Here is a 17,297-nt window from a genome sequence, read left to right on the forward strand (position 1 = left end):
TTTTTTTTTTTTTTTGGTCACCTCAGAAATTTGAAACTTCTGAATACAGCGTCTCAATTTGTTTTTAGAAGGGCTTTCTGTAGCCCAGGGTGGCCTTTAACTTACTATGTAGCTAAGGACCACCTTGAACTTCTGAACCTCCCACCTCCTCCTCCCAAGTGCAGAGATTATAGGCATGTACCATCATGCTCAGTTTATGTGGTGCTAAGAACTGAACTCAGGTCTTCATGCACGCTACACATGCACTCTATCAACTGAACTACAGCCCTAACCCTGTGTACAGTTTTAATGAGGAACATCAAGAGCCTTAGTTTGGGTTATCGCACATTAAATAGAAGTCTCAAAATTTCTACCTAAAAGCATATCTCTTTAACCTCTCAACCAACATAGTGGAAATGATGAGATATAAATTCTATATTTCAACTGAAATCTGAGAATTAAAAAAAATTTATTGAATTTTTGTGATGTTCATACAATACAATTTGATGGTGTTGGCTTCATCTCCTCCTACTTTTAACTGTTAAGAAGTCACATTCTTAGTTGTAGAACAGTTTTTAATTTAGAAAATATTTTCTAATTTTGTCTTCATATGGTTACTATGATAGTCCTATGAGGTGGTATGTTACATGTTGTTATTATGATAGTCCTGTGAGGCAGTCTGTGTTACATGATGTATGCTAGGATAGTCCTTGGAGGCAGAATGTCCATGTGGTTACCATGATAGTCTTATGTGTTGTTACATGTAGTTACTAGGATAGTCCTGGGAGGCAGCTATGCCAAATATGAATGTGTTTACTAAGATAATCCTGTGAGACAGTATGTTACTCAACCTTTTGTCTCTCTGACAAATACCTGAGAGAAACAACTCCAGAGGAAGAAAGTTTTATTTTGCCTCATGGTGTCAGAGGTTTTCAGTCCACAGTCGCTTGACTGCATTACTTCTGGGCCAGTGGTGACGCACAACATCATGACAGGAGTTTTTGGTAGAGCAAATTTGCTCACTTCATAGCATCTGGGAAGCAGATCCTGGAATGGTGCAGAGGAGAAAAGTGTATTTTTTCAAGATATAAGTCCCATGTCCCCTAGTAGGTCCCTTCCACAGCCGTACAACCTCCCAATAGTCTATTCACATTTTTAAACCATCAATTTACATGGACTGATGAAGGCAGAGACCCTCATGATCCAATCACTTCCCAAAAGTAGCATCTCCAAGCACTGCTTGTATCTGGGGAACAAGCCTTCAACACAAGAGCATCTCAGGAAGAAACTTCATGTCCAAACCACAACAGACAGTTTCTGAAGGTAATATTCTTCCATTGTACCAATGAAAAAACTAAAGCTTAGAGATTTTCTATAATTTGCATAGAACTATTTCCTGTGTCACAAAGACCAAGACATTCAACAATTGGCACCTCCTCAATGTTATTAGCATTCAAAGTAACCTGACTGTTAGAGCTGAAGCATTAGTTCCCTAACTCAGTACAGGTTATTCCTAATATGCCTTTCAGTTTTCCTCGTATTCCTATCTTCAAGATGGGAGAACAGGATTCCTAGGCCCAGTTTATTAAAAGCACCTCTGCTACCTGGAGCTGAAGTACTAAGACAAATTCCTCAGGCTAGGAAGGGCTAAAAATGGAGTCTACAAGGATTATTAGAAATTTAGACATTCTCAGAAACTGGGAAACGTTGATAAGTATAAACCCCTTGGAATATTCCCACTTAGCTCCAGGGCTCTCCTTTTGTTTTCCCAAAATCACAAGTTGATTTTCTCACCTGAGGCTTCTGGCAAACTTCCCTTCCTCCTAGCTCAGAATGAAACAGAATGTCTTCTCACAGCTATTCTACTTCCCTTGTTCTCTAAAGCTAGACCACCCTCCTCTATAGGCTTTTCTTTATGATTTTACACTAGAAATCATGTTCATTTTTAAAAGTGCAAAAAAAATTGTTTGCAGGCCTGCCCCTTGATGAGGTTTGAATTCACCTAAGTTCTGAAAAAATAAAAGCAAAGCATGTCAAGCACAGGGGCAAGGAGGTGCTGTTAAACAGAAGATAGCGGGCTCGTTTCCAGAGCATCTGCTCCAGAAGAGTGCTGACCAAGGAACAAGAGAGGTGGCTAGGAAGAGAGATCACGATAGTAATGGATAGGACTAAGAAGAAACAGCAGCTGAGCAAAGTGTAGTTTGAAGTGTTCTTCCTCACATCATTGCTCCCCATCACATCATCACACTCATCATCACTCTCCACCGTCATTGCTCCCCTTTACCATCATCGCTGCCCTTGACCACCATCACTCTCCTCACCATCATCACTCACATCCTTCACCATTATTGCTCTCCTTCACCACTGCCATATCCTAAACCCCACTCTTTTTCCTGGCCATCTCTAGCCCAAACTTACCACCAGCATTCTGACAAGTAAATGTTGGGTGGGGCATAGTAATCCCAGCACATATGAGGCTGAGAGAGAGAGGACTATCCTGAGTTTATACACTAGCCTGGGCTGTCTAATGAGATCCTGCTCCAAAATTAAATTAACAAATAAACAAGAGCAGAGGTCTGGCTGTAAGATAAGTATATCAAAAGGACAGTGAAATTCAAGAGGCGGAAACTGCTTCAAGAAGTTGATGGAAAGGAATAACCGGATCTGATGATGGTAAAAGAAGTTAGTATGTCAGACTATAGTGAATGGATCAGCCACTAAGACCTGGGCAGTAAGAGTTACCCTCCCCTATGCGCACGCACACACACACACACACACACACACACACACACGCACACGCACACGCACACATCAGATGCTCTTTTTAATTGCTTATAAATTTGTTTTTCCATTCTACTTTTCTACCATTCTAGAAATAAAATTTAGGAAATATAGCCACATTTAAACATTCAATACCATTTTAAAGGAACAGCTCGCGTCCTCCTGGATAGACCTATTAGATTCAGCACAAAAACTGTGAATCAGCAGACAGTAATCATTCCTTCAGCAAAACTTTCATCAGGATGTGGTATTTTGACTACCTTGCTCAGAATCATCAAGAGGCATGTTAAAATTTAAGATTTTGAGGACCACCTCAAACCCAGTTCTAGGTGACAATCTGAAGCTTTAAGGAAGCCTCTCCCATTTCATCTTTCTTATTCATCTTACATCTGGAAACTACAATTTAGAAGCTTAAATATTACACTGTAAGTTTTTGTAATTTTTATTGAATTTTTGCTATTTTCATACAATATAGTTTGATGGTATTGTATGAAATATCCCTCCTCTACTGCCCCTCCCCAACTTAATGTACTCTTTCTCTCTCATACATGACCTATAGAGTCTGATTTGTGTCCCCAAATGTCCTTCAGTGTGGGTCCATCCACTGGGCCCACCAAGAGTTCCATCCCTGTAAGACGTTATCTCTCCCCCTCCCAGCAGCCATCAACTGCCGAAAGTTCCTTGGGTTGGGTTGGGATTTCTTACCTACTTCCCCATGTCTACTATACATTATAATTTTAATTGAGGCCCAAGTCAGCTAAGTCCTATATTAGAATTCTGTTGTCAGGAATGTAGAAAAAATACATCCTTTGCCTTTTCTCAAATAAAAAGTTGATTTCTTTCAGCAGTCCTCTTCAAAAAAAAAAAAACTTGCCCAGATGTCTCAGTTAGGGCCTTATTTCTCCTCAGTGTCTTCCACTGAACCACTGAACAAGGAGACAAAGGCAGATGCTTCCCTTTCCTAATGCCCTTGACCACCTTTCTAGCCTTCCCCCCATTGGTGCTAAAGGCATAACTAAGAAAATAGCTCCAAATTCAATCCATTTGAACTAAAAGCCACTAGTCTGGGAGCTGGGCCAATAAATAAACAGGCAGAAGCTTATTTGAACCAATTAGATAGGGATATGCAAATTAATTGGCCATGATATCAGGGTCAAGCAATAATATGCAAATAAACTGGCATCTTATTGAGCTAATGGAACAAGGATATGCATAATAAGTTGGCAGTGATGTCAGAAGCTTCATCATAATTTTAGGCCTGAATGTTACAATATAAAATTAATTCTGGGACACTTCAAAATGCTTAATTACAATATTGATAGAAATAATATGAAGCCCTAAGATGTGAACAGATTGATCTAAAAAGGGAATGACAATTCTTGAAACTAGAATGGTTCTAGAAATTGAGTTATTAAAAAGAGTTACGAAAGAGTTATAGCAAGCCAGTATGAGGTGAGACCCAGGCACAGTTGCTAGTACAACAGAATGAACAAAAATGCAGTGCCTGAAGGACTGAGAAATTTTAAGGAAGTGGGAGATGTGGTCTCTTGGACTAGATTGAAATCAAGAGTGACAGGCTAAGATGAACTTGTCAGAACTGTAAGAACACCACCATCTAGGTAAGCCCGGCAGCCATCAGGTGAGTCCCAATCACTGGGGTGAGTTGAGTTCCCACTCTTTGCCATGCACCATTCTCAGTTGTATCAGTACAGATGCTTGCACAGCACAATGGGAGGCTGACTCTGTTCTGGTGCTCTGCACGTGTTAACTGATTTAATCCCCATTACAACCCTATGAGAGGCAAACTATTTTTAATGCTGTTTTATTGATGGAACCAAACCACACTGAGGTGAACAAATTGCCCAAGGTTACAGAATTTGTATTTGACAGAGCTAGAATATCAACCCAAATAGTCTGTCTCCAGACCCCATTAATAAAATATGACTTCTAAGTCCTTGTCCTTCCTTCACCAGTATCAGCTTGAAGCACAGAGAGCTAACTACATGTTTAAAGACTGAAAAACATCTACCCAATTCCAAATATTCTTTATGTCCAAGCTGAAATTCATCATGGAAGGCACTAATATAAAGTGCTTGGTTGGTTGCTTGATGTCACTTGGTTACTTCACACAGCAAAAATAGGATAAATAAGTCCATTAGACCAGACATAGGCTATTAATAGATTGCCATGCTTCTCCGTTTCTCTGTTGGGCAGAAGTTGGTATCCTATTTTACAATTGCTTCTTTACACACAAAAGAAGATGCAATTCAAAACAGCGATGTTCCAACTATGTCAGTGGCAAAGGGGAAGAGGTGTTGTTGAACATGACAGAAGAAACTTCCTTTTTAGGTAAAAGAAAAGCCTAATGAAAATGTTTATCTACTATTTAGTTTTATCAAGGGCTGATTCTAGAAGGGGGTATCTTATGTGTTTTGGAAAAAGAGGAGAGTATGATATGAATAGCAAATGTTTCCGACCTCTGTAATTTACTATAAGATTCGATGGCTCAAAAACATATTTAAATATTAAAGTTTTTCATTGGACTAAAACAAAAAAATTGAACTTGCAACAAACTACTTACCAGGAAAGTAAGGCTCAACTGGAAAATACTAAAAGAGGAATCAACAGATGGGGAAGTAGAAACAGTAGGTTCTGACTAAAGAGGTCTGGGTTAAGGTATTTTCTGAGTCACTTTTAAATCTCACATTTTGAAATAGCATAAGTTTCCAACCACTGAAATATGAAAACCCAATAGGTAAATGAAAATACCGTGCTAGCCTGAGTAAGCCCAAAATGTACGTGAGCTTTGCTATAGTTTGTAAATTATATTCTTCCCCAGAGGTCCCTCTGCTGAAGGTTTCCTCATTGGCATGTGGTGCTACAGAGGCAGAGCAGAATGAAACCTTTAGCTGTGGTACCTCATGGAAGGAAGTTAGGACACTGGGGACATCCCCTTAACTGGCGTATTAGGATCCAGGCCCCTTCCTCCCCTTGCTTACCAGCCAGCATGAGTTGGGCAGCTCTGCTCCACTACACACTTCCTGTTGGGATGTTCTGCTTCAACCCAGGCCCAAAGTCAATGGAGCCACCAACCACAGAATGGAAATTCTATAACCATGAGCCAAAATAAATTGTATAAGTTGTTATCTTGGGTATTTTGTCACAGTGACAGCGAACACAAATTTCATTGTGGGCAATCTTAGAAATAATTCACCAAAAGGGAAAACTATAATCCAAATTAGAATGTAGAATTATAGAGTCAGGGCTAGAGAGATTGCTCAGTGGTTAAGAGTGCTGACTGCTCTTGCAGAGGACTCGGGTTTGATTCCCAGCACCCACATAGCAGCTATGAATCATCCTTAACTCCAGTTCCAAGGGAATCTAAAGCCCTTTTCTGGCCTCCGCAGCATTGCACGACACGGGTGCACTCACGTCCATGCAGGCAATACACTCAACACACATAAAATAAAATAAAAAAAAAATAGAAGCCTATTCCAAAAACTTTATAATTTCTTGTTGCTGCTACTAAACCTTAATGAGAAAAATGTCAAATACCTTGACAAATTTAGAAAACTCACTGAACTTTTATAAACCCATTGGAAATCACTGCATCATTGTTTTGCAAAGCTGAATACATACTCTTAAAAATACTGACTTAGAAAATTATGTATTTTAAGAAAATGTCTTAACTTTTTGAATCTAACACCCTCCTTTGACTTCTGAGGCACTGCACGACATGAGTGCACTCACATACTTGCAGGCAATACACTCATACACATAAAATAAAAATATTAAAAAAGAATTATAGAGTCAATGATAGATTAAGGGAAAATTCACATAGAACCATCCACTGAAGACATTCACCAGGTTGCTGCTACCTAGACTCAATGGTGTCCAGAAAATTCTATAAATAAGAGTGAGAAATGCCCTGCTTTTTCCAAGCATAGAGCTTATTCATGTATGGAGTATGCATAGCTGTGGTCACCTACCTCAAGACAGACAGCAGTGTTAAATGACCAGCCACCAGAGGAATGTAGCCTGGATAGAGCAATCAACGGACTGTCAGAGAGGACAGGCTAAGAAGTTTGGAACTTTGTAGTCTGGAAAAGGAAACCAGAGCAGAGACATGATTAAAGTCTGAAAATCATAAAAGGGAGAGCTAGAGTAATATCCACCTACTCATCTCATCCACAATACTAGAATTAGGAAGTGACCTTGATGTCTGAAAGAGAACAGATGAAAGGAAGGGCCATTCAGGATGATCTCAAAGGTACCTTTATGCTCAAAATTCTTTGTTGATTTTTTGTTGCTACCTTGTAGTTGGGTAGCAAAAGCTATTTGTTTGAGGATCTGGGACAGATAGAACTATAAGACAGAAATCAATGGATGAATTTTTTCTGTGTTGTAAGCTTAAAAAGGGACATTGCTAAACCTTTTATGTTGTATTGTAGGAACCCCCTCCCATCACAACCTTGCATGAGTACCTCTTAGAATTTCCACAGATGTGTATTTCACTGTCTAACCCTGGATGATTGCATGACTGTATTTTCTTCCTTCACTCAATCATCTCTGTCCCCTTCTCTCATTCAGAACATAGAAAAGGCATAGGAATAAGGAGTGGTGGAGTTTCTAATAACTAACTGGATTAGCAGAATTAGAACCCCCAAATACTTCTGTTGTTAAATGTTTGGAAAGAGCTTATTCATAATAAAAGTATTAAAAATATATAGCAAAAGTCAGTGTTAACTTTCTCTTCCTTTTATGAATGTACAAGGTTCCTGTAAGCAAAGCCTACAACATCTGGATGACAAAAAATGTGCAAAGTTCGGAGTCTCGTAGAAACAGCAAAATGAATTCTTTTATGGCTCAGCGGTTAGGTGAACTTGCTGCTCTTCCTGAGGCCCTGAGTTTGGTTCCTTTGTCAGGTGGCTCACGACCACCTGTAACTCCAGCTCAAGGAATCAAATGCCCTCTTCTGGCCTCCTATGAGACCCACTCATTCATAGCATACACACAGACATATTTGTAAATAAAAATAGAAAATAAATCTTTAAAATAATGAATCCTTTCTTAAAAACTATAGTCAAACAAACAAAAATAAGAACAGAAAGAAAAAAGGCTGGCATGGTAGCTCATGCCTTTAATCCCAGCATTACAGAGGTAGAGACAAGCAGCCAGCCTGTTCTACATAGTGAGTTCCAGGCCAGTTAGGGTTACAGGGAAATCCTGTCTCAAAAAAAGAAAAGAAAAGAAAATTATAGCCACGCATGGTAGCACTTGCCTGAAATCTAAGCACTCAAGAGACTGAGTAGAGGAATCAGAAATTCCAAGCTGTATAGTAAGACTCTGTCTTTTAAAAAAAAAAAAAAAAAAAAAAAAAGTTCTTTATTATAGCCACATCTATCCTTATTTATGTGTATGTCTCCCAAGTTCTGGGATTATAGGCAGGCCCCCATACCCACCCAGCATTTACATGGGTACTGGGGATCCAAACTTGGGGGTTCTCATGTATGTATGTTCTCACGGCAAGTGCTTTACCCCTTGAGCCATAGCCCTGGCATCATCTCCACTTTTAGATGGTTATATTCCTTGTATTTTGTCCCTTTATCCTCATTCGTCTCAGTTACAGACACATCACTCTTTATCTTGCCAAATGCTGTAGCGAGATACTATGAAAGAAGAGATCATTTCAACTTCTTAATCCCATTCTCAGAACCCTGGCTCATATATGTTGCAAAAATAGAGCAGACATGAATATTAAAGCTCTACCGATTTGCTTATTTGTCTTCATCTTATGACTGATATGACTTAATTTTTTTTTATTTAGTAGAAAATCTTTTGGCATCATCTAGTAGTACTATTATAGTAGCACCTTGAGAAAGGCACAAAATGTAAGAATAAAGAAATAAAATGTAATTCTTGAAGCTGATTCGTTATATTAGCTATCATCTTCAGAGATTTTGCTTAATTCTTCTTTTATTCTCTCTCTATCAGTCTTGGTGGTTAAAAAAAAATGTAGCATACTCTCTTCAAGAGATAAGAGTTAACAGAAATGCACATATTATGGTAGTTATACTTCAATGACAGTCATAAAGACATTTTCCAGGGAAGAAGTAAAGGCAAAGAACGGGTCCCTGGTCACATCTTTTGCCCAGCATGAGCAGATTAGGACATGATTCTGCATCTTACTACTTTATAGACTATCTCCTCATAAGAGGAAATCAAAAGACCAGAGTAGCTAGCTGCCTTTGTGAATTCCTAATGGCTTCACTTTGTGCATTATTCTCAGATGCTTCCCATCATTTGTCTTTCACTAATAAATGGTTTTATTTGTTTACTGAAGAAACTGACTTTTTAAGTTAAAAATATGAAATAAGCACATTTAAAAACTTTTTGTAATGTTAAAACTGCCTTTATCCAAAACTAAAGTAACAAGATTAATAGACTTAAGAATTCATTGATTTCAAATGATTGATGTCAAGCAACAATATGGTAATGTAACTAATTAACAAGTTTCCTCCATTAACAAAGACAGCCTAATGGAAATTTGGTGATAGAATGCTTGCAGAAATATTGCACATACATATGGAACTGAAAGATTACATATTTATCTACTTGATAAACTACTATTTGTTCATAATATTATGGACTTCCATTTTCTGATTGAGGAAAGAAATGTTTTCACAAATAGCACCATTTCAAGATGTTACTAGAATTACAGTTTTTAAATTATAGGAAAAAAAAACACAGGAAATAAAGTTAAAATCAACCATAGCCCCATAATCTCTTCCTACTCTTCAAAAGGCATTGTCTCAAGGAAGCAACTTAAAAATTCATGTACTTCAGATATTTTTGCTGCCTGTATCAATTAAACACACAACACACACACACACACACACACACACACACACACACACAAGAACATATCACACGCATTATTATTATGTCTCATCCACTGCAATGTATATCAGAAATCTTTCAGGGCCAGATGTACAAATTGGCCATCGCATCTATTGTTTGCATAGTGTCTTTTTCTAGATATGTCATTATATGTTTAGTAATCCCCTTATAACTATAACTCCATTTGAAAAAGTAGCTTCTGGGGCTGGCAAGATGGCTCAGCGGTTAAGAGCCCTGGGTGCTCTTGCAGAGGACCCAGGTTTGATTCCCAGCACCCACATGGCAGCTAACAACTATCTCTAACCCCAGTTCCTGGGCATTCAACACTCTCTTCTAACTCCGTGGGCATTGCACAACACGGGTGCACTTACACATATGCAGGCGATACACTCATACACATAAAATAAAAATAATAAATAATTTTTTTTAAAAAGCAACTTCACCAAAAGTTTCCAAGCAAGAGTTAAATAAAATGATGTCCTCTTGGATAGGCAGACTATGTAAAAATGTTCCAATTCCTCCTAAACAAATCAAGTAATAGACTGAAAGAAAGCTTTGTTTATGTAAACAGATGAAGCATCAATATCCCTGAAACACAAAAAGTCCCACATATCAACAAGAGAGAGAAAAGCAATAGGAGAGAGTCCCCATCTTTCAATATTTCCAAACGTGTTTGCTGTTGCTCCTGCTACTAGCTCTTATTGCTGAGAAATAGAATCTTACATTTATACAGTCTCATGCATAAATAAGGAGGGATTTTAAAGTAAGATGCAATTACCCTAAGTTCAAAACCTGAAAATGTGCTGCTTACAAGACAACCTGATTGCAGAGAGTGCTGGCCCCCAAAAAGTAAAGAAAATCAGGTCATGGCTTATAGATTTCTAGACTTTTATCATCTGTACTTGCAGGAATTTGAATTAAAACATTCAGTCAGCATCATTGTTAAAGCAACTTGAAGATATCTTTGACAGTCACTGGAAGTAAAAATATATACTTTTCTAAAAGTCAAAACCAATATATTTCAGACAATTTCCCAATTCCTAGACCTCACCAAAGTGTAGATTTGTAAGCTGCTTTTACTCAAGATTGTTTTACATAGAAAACATCTTGGATTTCACAATACTGTTTGTAATGCAGGGAAGACACTACAAATGAGACCTGCCTAAAGAGTTCTATGAGAGTGATGTTCCAGATCACTATAACTCAAGATCTGTTGACTTCCTTGAAATACTGTTCATGCTTTATATAAGAATTTCACTGAAATTTTCCAAAAAGAAAAATGAAAAATATTTCAGTGCCAGGGATTTTTAAAGAAGGAGTGAATGCTTATGAATTATGCAAGTCTGAACTTTCATTTTAATAACATCATTAAAATATAAACACCTTAAAAGCCTCTCGACAAGGAATTTAACTTCATAGAATGCTTTCTATGTGCCGTGACCTTGCCAAGAGGCATGCCTAAGGCATGATTTAACAGTCATTACAGGCCAGAGCCTAATAATAAATACCTATCTGAAAATGCCAGTGTTTGTCCTTGCTTTCTCGCCTTCCAGTAGAGTTGTAACTCAGCCATAAACAGACCCTCTCCTGAAAGCCAGCAGGGTGCAGCAGAAAGGAAACAGAAATTAGCATTGCAAACCCTGAAGCTAAAACCCTTGACCTTTCGATCCTCAGTCTGCTCATCCATAACATTGGGATATTAAAGACAGCTTCGTTCACTGAGTTCACTAATGAGATAACATTAGGTGGAAGTTCTTAGTAGAAAGCATTACATAACTGTCAGTTATTTCTAACCAAGAGAAAATTCGTGGTTAACTCTTAGTTTTTCTTACCAAAACTTGGTTCCAGGAGAACACGTGTTCCTACATAGCTGATACAGCCACGTATGTGCATTTTTTTCAGTGTTTATAGCAATCTTATTCACAATAGTCAAAAAAGTTCAAACAACTTTGCTGAATGGATAAACAAATAACATACATATGCATGGAAAGAAATTTCACAGAAATACAAGGAAATAGAAAGGAACAAATTTGATATACCTAATGATGTGGACCAAGCTTTAAAGGCATGCTAAACAAAAGAATCCACCATATTAGTGTATGGTTGCATTAGGATGATGCTCAAAGACAAGCAAAGTCATGTACATATATAATAAAAATGCAGAAGAGTGGTCCTAGGAGCCATAGATAAGGAAAAATGGTCTACAAACCAGCAAAAGATACTTTGGAGGTGACAGAAAAATCCTACATCTTACTGGATTGTACAGATATATAAGTTTGTCTTTGAATTATACTTCAAAAAATTAATGAAAAACAAATAAAAATTCACTCACATCATTGCTTCTTGAAACTATTCCTGCTAGGTTCACGTGCTGCATGTATGGGTCTTATGGTATTATCTATTCTTCCTGGCTTCACTGCAGCCATTTTCCTTCTAACTTCCATCCTATGTAACCACTAGAGAGTGAACGAGGCAGAAAATAGCAGAAATAAATAGCACCTTGCATTATGTGACAATACTGAAAATTAAGTTCTGTGTCTGGGGTATGTGAGCAGGAAATATGTACATGTTTTTAAGGTATGTCTCATCATTAGTTGACAAGAAGTCATGATAGCATTCTGAAGCTAACCCAGTTAATTCTCTATTACTCTTACTATTTAGTCACAATTTCCAACATATTTTATAAGAAGTAAGACCAGATTTATTTCTCAAGTGCAGTTGATCCTGAGTGTTTGTTGGGAGTTGGTTGTGGCCCATCACATTCAACCGTAGTAGAGGACAAAAATCTGAAAATATTCAAGGTTTCTTTTTTAAATAGTCTGGTATTTGCATATACCCTACATCAATCCTCTTGTATCCTTCACCATGTCTTCAGGTTACTAATCATTCCTAACACAATGTAAATGCTATACAAATAGTTGTTCTACTGTATTGCTGAAGGAATACTGACAGGAAAAAAAGTCTGTAGTGAGTACAGATGCAAATTTTTAATAGTTTCAGTGGACAGTTGGTTGAATCCATGGATATAGAAAGCAGACTGTGGTTTGTTTTTACCTTCGGTTCCTTAAGCTGATAATTTGTTTAAGATAACAGAATTCTTTCCCAAGCGCTTCTTTTATAACATGTCCAAGACAAACCTAGTTAAGTGAACCAATGAAAAGAAGTAAAGAGGAAGGGTAGAGTGTGTGTCACCTATCAAGTCAGTGCCTGGCTGCTGGACCTCCACTCACCTACGCACTGAACCTCCATGAGATGGAAGCTACAGTTGCTGTGTTAATTTGACTAGAAGAGGCAGGGCCTGGTCCCAAAGCATCTCCTGTTGCCTTGCCTAATAATGGTGTCCCAACTGATAAACCCGTAATTGGACACAATGAGTCAGGAGTCATTGTTCGTTGTTATTGCATAATTGAGTGGTCAAGATTTCAGCTTTCACTGATCTCTACAAATTCTCTAATCTGCAAATGAAACAGACACCAAAAGTTAAAAAATCAAGAACAGTATTCATTTCAAGTCTCATCTTTGTACGACTCTTTGACCCTCTTCAGCCTGTTCGCTTCTGTCTGAAATTTCATTTTCTATAATACACATGTCCTCAGGCGGTGCCTATCCTAGTATTTCAAAACATGGAGAAAAAAATCTGTTTGAATTGTGCCTTGGCCCTGTAGCCTTCATCTTCGATGAATTGTTCATGTTGCTAATAGGAAAGTAGCTCAGTTAAAGTATTTATTAAGAATCTAGATATCAATCGTGCAAAAGAGTTGTATATCACTGCACCCCACGGCAAGATAAGATGATTCCCATTTCCCTTTTTGATTTTTTATTTAGGTCATTGCTAAATTTTCCCATATCAGCAATGTTGAACTGCACCTCCCACAAACAACTAGCTGGCCTGACCCAAGGTTAAACCAATTGCTAAGGGAGCATTCTGTGTGAAGCTATAAACCTGATCACTATCTACATTGTAGACTCTAGGGATGAAGTGTCATGCTAAGGCAGATATAAACACAAAATTACAAGATCTGAAATGTTTCAGATCTTCAGATGAAAAACTCCCCACAAATATATTGTGATCAGAGCCACTTTTTTTTAATGAAGATGTCTTTGGTGTTCACACAATAGGTTTCAATTCAATAGAACTAAAATATTATATAATTTAAAGAGAGTACTATCCTCAAGCCAAAGTATATAAAGAAATATCTTTTTAAACTTGCCCTGAAATTTTATAGCATAAATAGGTTTTTTATTCTCATAACTTCCATCTGAAATTCAAGCAGCACTAATAATTAAGACTGCTACAAATTAATATTTACTTGCAAGCAAGCTATTAGGATGTATTTTTTTCATGTTGGGTAAGTCTTTGAAAATAAAGCCATTTCTTTTTATTTCTGTTTGCTCTAGGGGCATGTGGTTTCTGACAATGCCTCCCTATCTTCCCATTTAAATTTCAAAATTATTTAACCTGAAATGTAAAGCAACAGTGGAATCTTATCGTCAATTTGATTATCCATTTTAAAGCTGAGACCGCATCAACAGAGCCCCTGTACCCTGTACTGAGGCCTGAAATGCTGCATTCATTTCTAGTAACACATTTAACTAGAGGGACATTAGCTTTCTGAAGCAAAGCCAGCGGGAAATCGGGGTCATGCAGAGGGCAGACACAGCCTCAGCTAGGGACCGGTTAATGGAATTAGAGATATATACACTGCAAAAGAAGAGACTTAAAGCAAACACATATCTGCCTAGAAATATGTGGGGACAGAACTGAATGTGTAAATTCTATGTAAGAACCATAAAGATCCGAACTGGAAGCAGTGGGTATAAACAGTGGAGATCCATACTTGGTTATTTCTATTTTAGTTCCTAAGCAAAGGCTAGAGGCAAGCTTATTAGAAGTAGAAGTTAAGGTCTCTACCCTTCCCTGGCTGTCATAGAAGTCTTACCTGCTAAATCCCTCCATCTCCTGAAACATTTCCATTCTGCATAAGAAATAAAGTTCTAAGAGACCTGATCCCATGAGATAAGTATAGTTATAGTTATCGCTATGAGAAAACCAAGGTTTGGGAGTTTAGTGACTTGAGCGAGGTCCCAGGGTCAGGAAATGTCAGGTCCTCACTGGAAACATCTGTTACCCAAGCCAGCCTGCTGACCCATCACATCCCACTGTCTAGACTCTGCACACTGTCATTTCATCTGTCCCTAATCTCTAATCCTAGAAGCCTCAATTCCAGAAGATAATAAATGCTTTGGAGCTGCAAAATGAACATCAGTTGACTCGCGATTAATACCCTCTGTAGATTATTTTGACAAAGTAACGGTATCCAACTGTGCCAGCACATGCACATCCCAGCGACTTCCTGGATAAATAGCAAGTGCCCTGATGAGCAAAAGCAACTGTTCTTCACTCATTTTTTTCACAACGTTTCTTATTTCTTCCAGAAAATAATGTCCAGAAGGAATCTGCGTTCTTTTCAATGACAACACAGAAAAGGGAGAGGTTGATGTTTACAAGTTCATATAATGCAAAAATTGCAGACACAGAACAGTGAGCTGTGACTTCCCTGTGGAAAGACAATCACAGGCAGCCAGTGAATTTCTGGGCAGTTTTAATTTACTTCTAATCATTTCAGAAGTCATGCCTCAAAGGTATGAGCTAAAGAGATTCATAATAGCTTGTATTTTTCTTCTTTTCAGCCCCTCCCTTTGTAGTTTGGCATAAAGTAAGGGGAGAAAAAAGGATTTGTTTCTTCAGGAAGCCAATCTGCCAGCTCCATCTCTATTTATCCTTTACCACTTATACTACCCCATTGTTTTCATATGATTACTGACTGTTGTGTTTCTTAACTATATCCAGCAAATGGCTTATCTCTCAGGAGACTGAGATCTTGGATCATCAGGATTGCCAGGCACCCTGGCACCCTCACCTTTTGTCTGCGTTCCCATGACACACTGCAGTTATCACTTCCCACCATTTTTTTAAATATTTTGTTTATTTTTATTTTATGTATGAGTGTACTGCCTGCACATAGGTAGGTGCACCCGTGTCATGCAATGCCCACAGAGGTCAGAAGAGGGTGTCAGATCCCCTGGAACGTGAGTTACGGACAGTTGTCAGCTGCCATGTGGGTTCTGGGAATCAGATCCCAGCCCTCTATAAGAGCAGCCAGTGCTCTTAACTGCTGAGCCATCTCTCCAGCTCCACTTCCCATCATTTTTCACACACTAGGGATCTGTGGTTCTTTTTCTAGAAACTCTTTGCCAGAAACTCTGCTTAACTCACTCTTACACATCTATCTAGCAGTGCCAGCGCCTGTAGGGCCCACATGTTGTCTCCAATGTTAGGCACATAGTATGAACAAAACTAAAATCATAACAAATCAAGTTGAACTGGAAAAAATATTTTAAAGTATTATCCCGAGGTTCAATCCCTAATGCTACAAAAACAGACATTATGATGAAATAAAATTATGCAGATTATGTTAACTGACAAGTTGATTAATACATCCTAGCTATGATGTTATACAACTGGTTTCTGATTTTCTTGTCTACCATGTTACTTTTGAAACTAATATTTTAGTGAGGTCTTGAAACCAAATCCATATGGGTAGACATAGTCTAAGTTACCATATATTTAAAGCATGGCCAGGAAATAAAAACTCTACAAGGTTGAAAATATTTCCAAAAATTAAATTATATATAAAGTAACATAAACCAAGAATGCTGATGTTGATCATGAAAGAGGATCCTCAAAAACAAGTTGATCTTTACTATCTGAACCTATGTTACCTTCTTGAACCAAGCTTTGCTATGATCCCAGAGGAAAACTAGATCAGCAGTGACAACCCCCCACTGTCATCCTCACCCCCACCTTCTGTATCTCAAGCTTCTAAACCCACTCTATCAGTGTGCCTGGTTCACTCAATCTGGACCAGAAGAAAAAAAAAATTACAACCAAATTAAATAAATGTTTTAAAACTGAAAGTCAATGTGAGAGAAAAGAATACCCCTCCTTACAATCTACTTATATTTTACTAGATTTCTCTAGTAAATTCAGATGTCTTCAAATATTGATGATATTGACCTATCAGCAGAGCTTTGAGAGTACATTCTTCCTTCTGTGCTACAAGTTTGTAAGGGTTGAAAACTTAGTACTATAGTAGTATAAAATGAACATTGTGAGCTGGGTGTGGTGGCACACACCTTTAATCCCAGCAGAGGCAGAGGCAGGTGGATCTCTAAGTTTAAGGCCAGCCTGGTCTACATACTGAGTTTTAGGCCAACTGGGGCTACAGGGAGACCCTGTCTCAAAAAATTTTTATTACATTTGAAAAACTAGGAGGAGCCCAAATGAAGTGTCTTACCAGGGTCAGTAAGATGTCTCAGTGAGTAAAGACTCTTATCACTAAGACCGAGAACCTGAGTTCAGTCCCTGGAATCCATGGTGGAAGGAGAGAACGGATTCCTGAAAGTTGTCCTCGACCTCTACATGGTCTCTGTGGCACGCACAAAATAAATGAATGCAAACAAAAATTTTAAAATGTTAACAGTAAGAGAATGATTAGTTTATGACACATTGACTTCATAAAATATGATCTAGCCATATAAATGATAAGGAAAAATTATGAAAGGTAAAATACTCA

General features: G+C 38.0%; 1 protein-coding gene across 4 annotated transcripts in view; it reads left to right on the plus strand.

The window, feature by feature from the left end:
* The window catches only part of Syt1 (synaptotagmin 1), a 556,957-nt gene that overhangs the window by 455,634 nt on the left and 84,026 nt on the right, over positions 1-17,297 (plus strand). The gene's annotated exons all lie outside the window — the stretch shown is intronic.

This window comes from Nannospalax galili, unplaced genomic scaffold (genome assembly GCF_000622305.1).
Source record: "Nannospalax galili isolate Female #2095 unplaced genomic scaffold, S.galili_v1.0 scaffold390, whole genome shotgun sequence".
In the NCBI taxonomy this organism is placed as follows: domain Eukaryota; kingdom Metazoa; phylum Chordata; class Mammalia; order Rodentia; family Spalacidae; genus Nannospalax; species Nannospalax galili.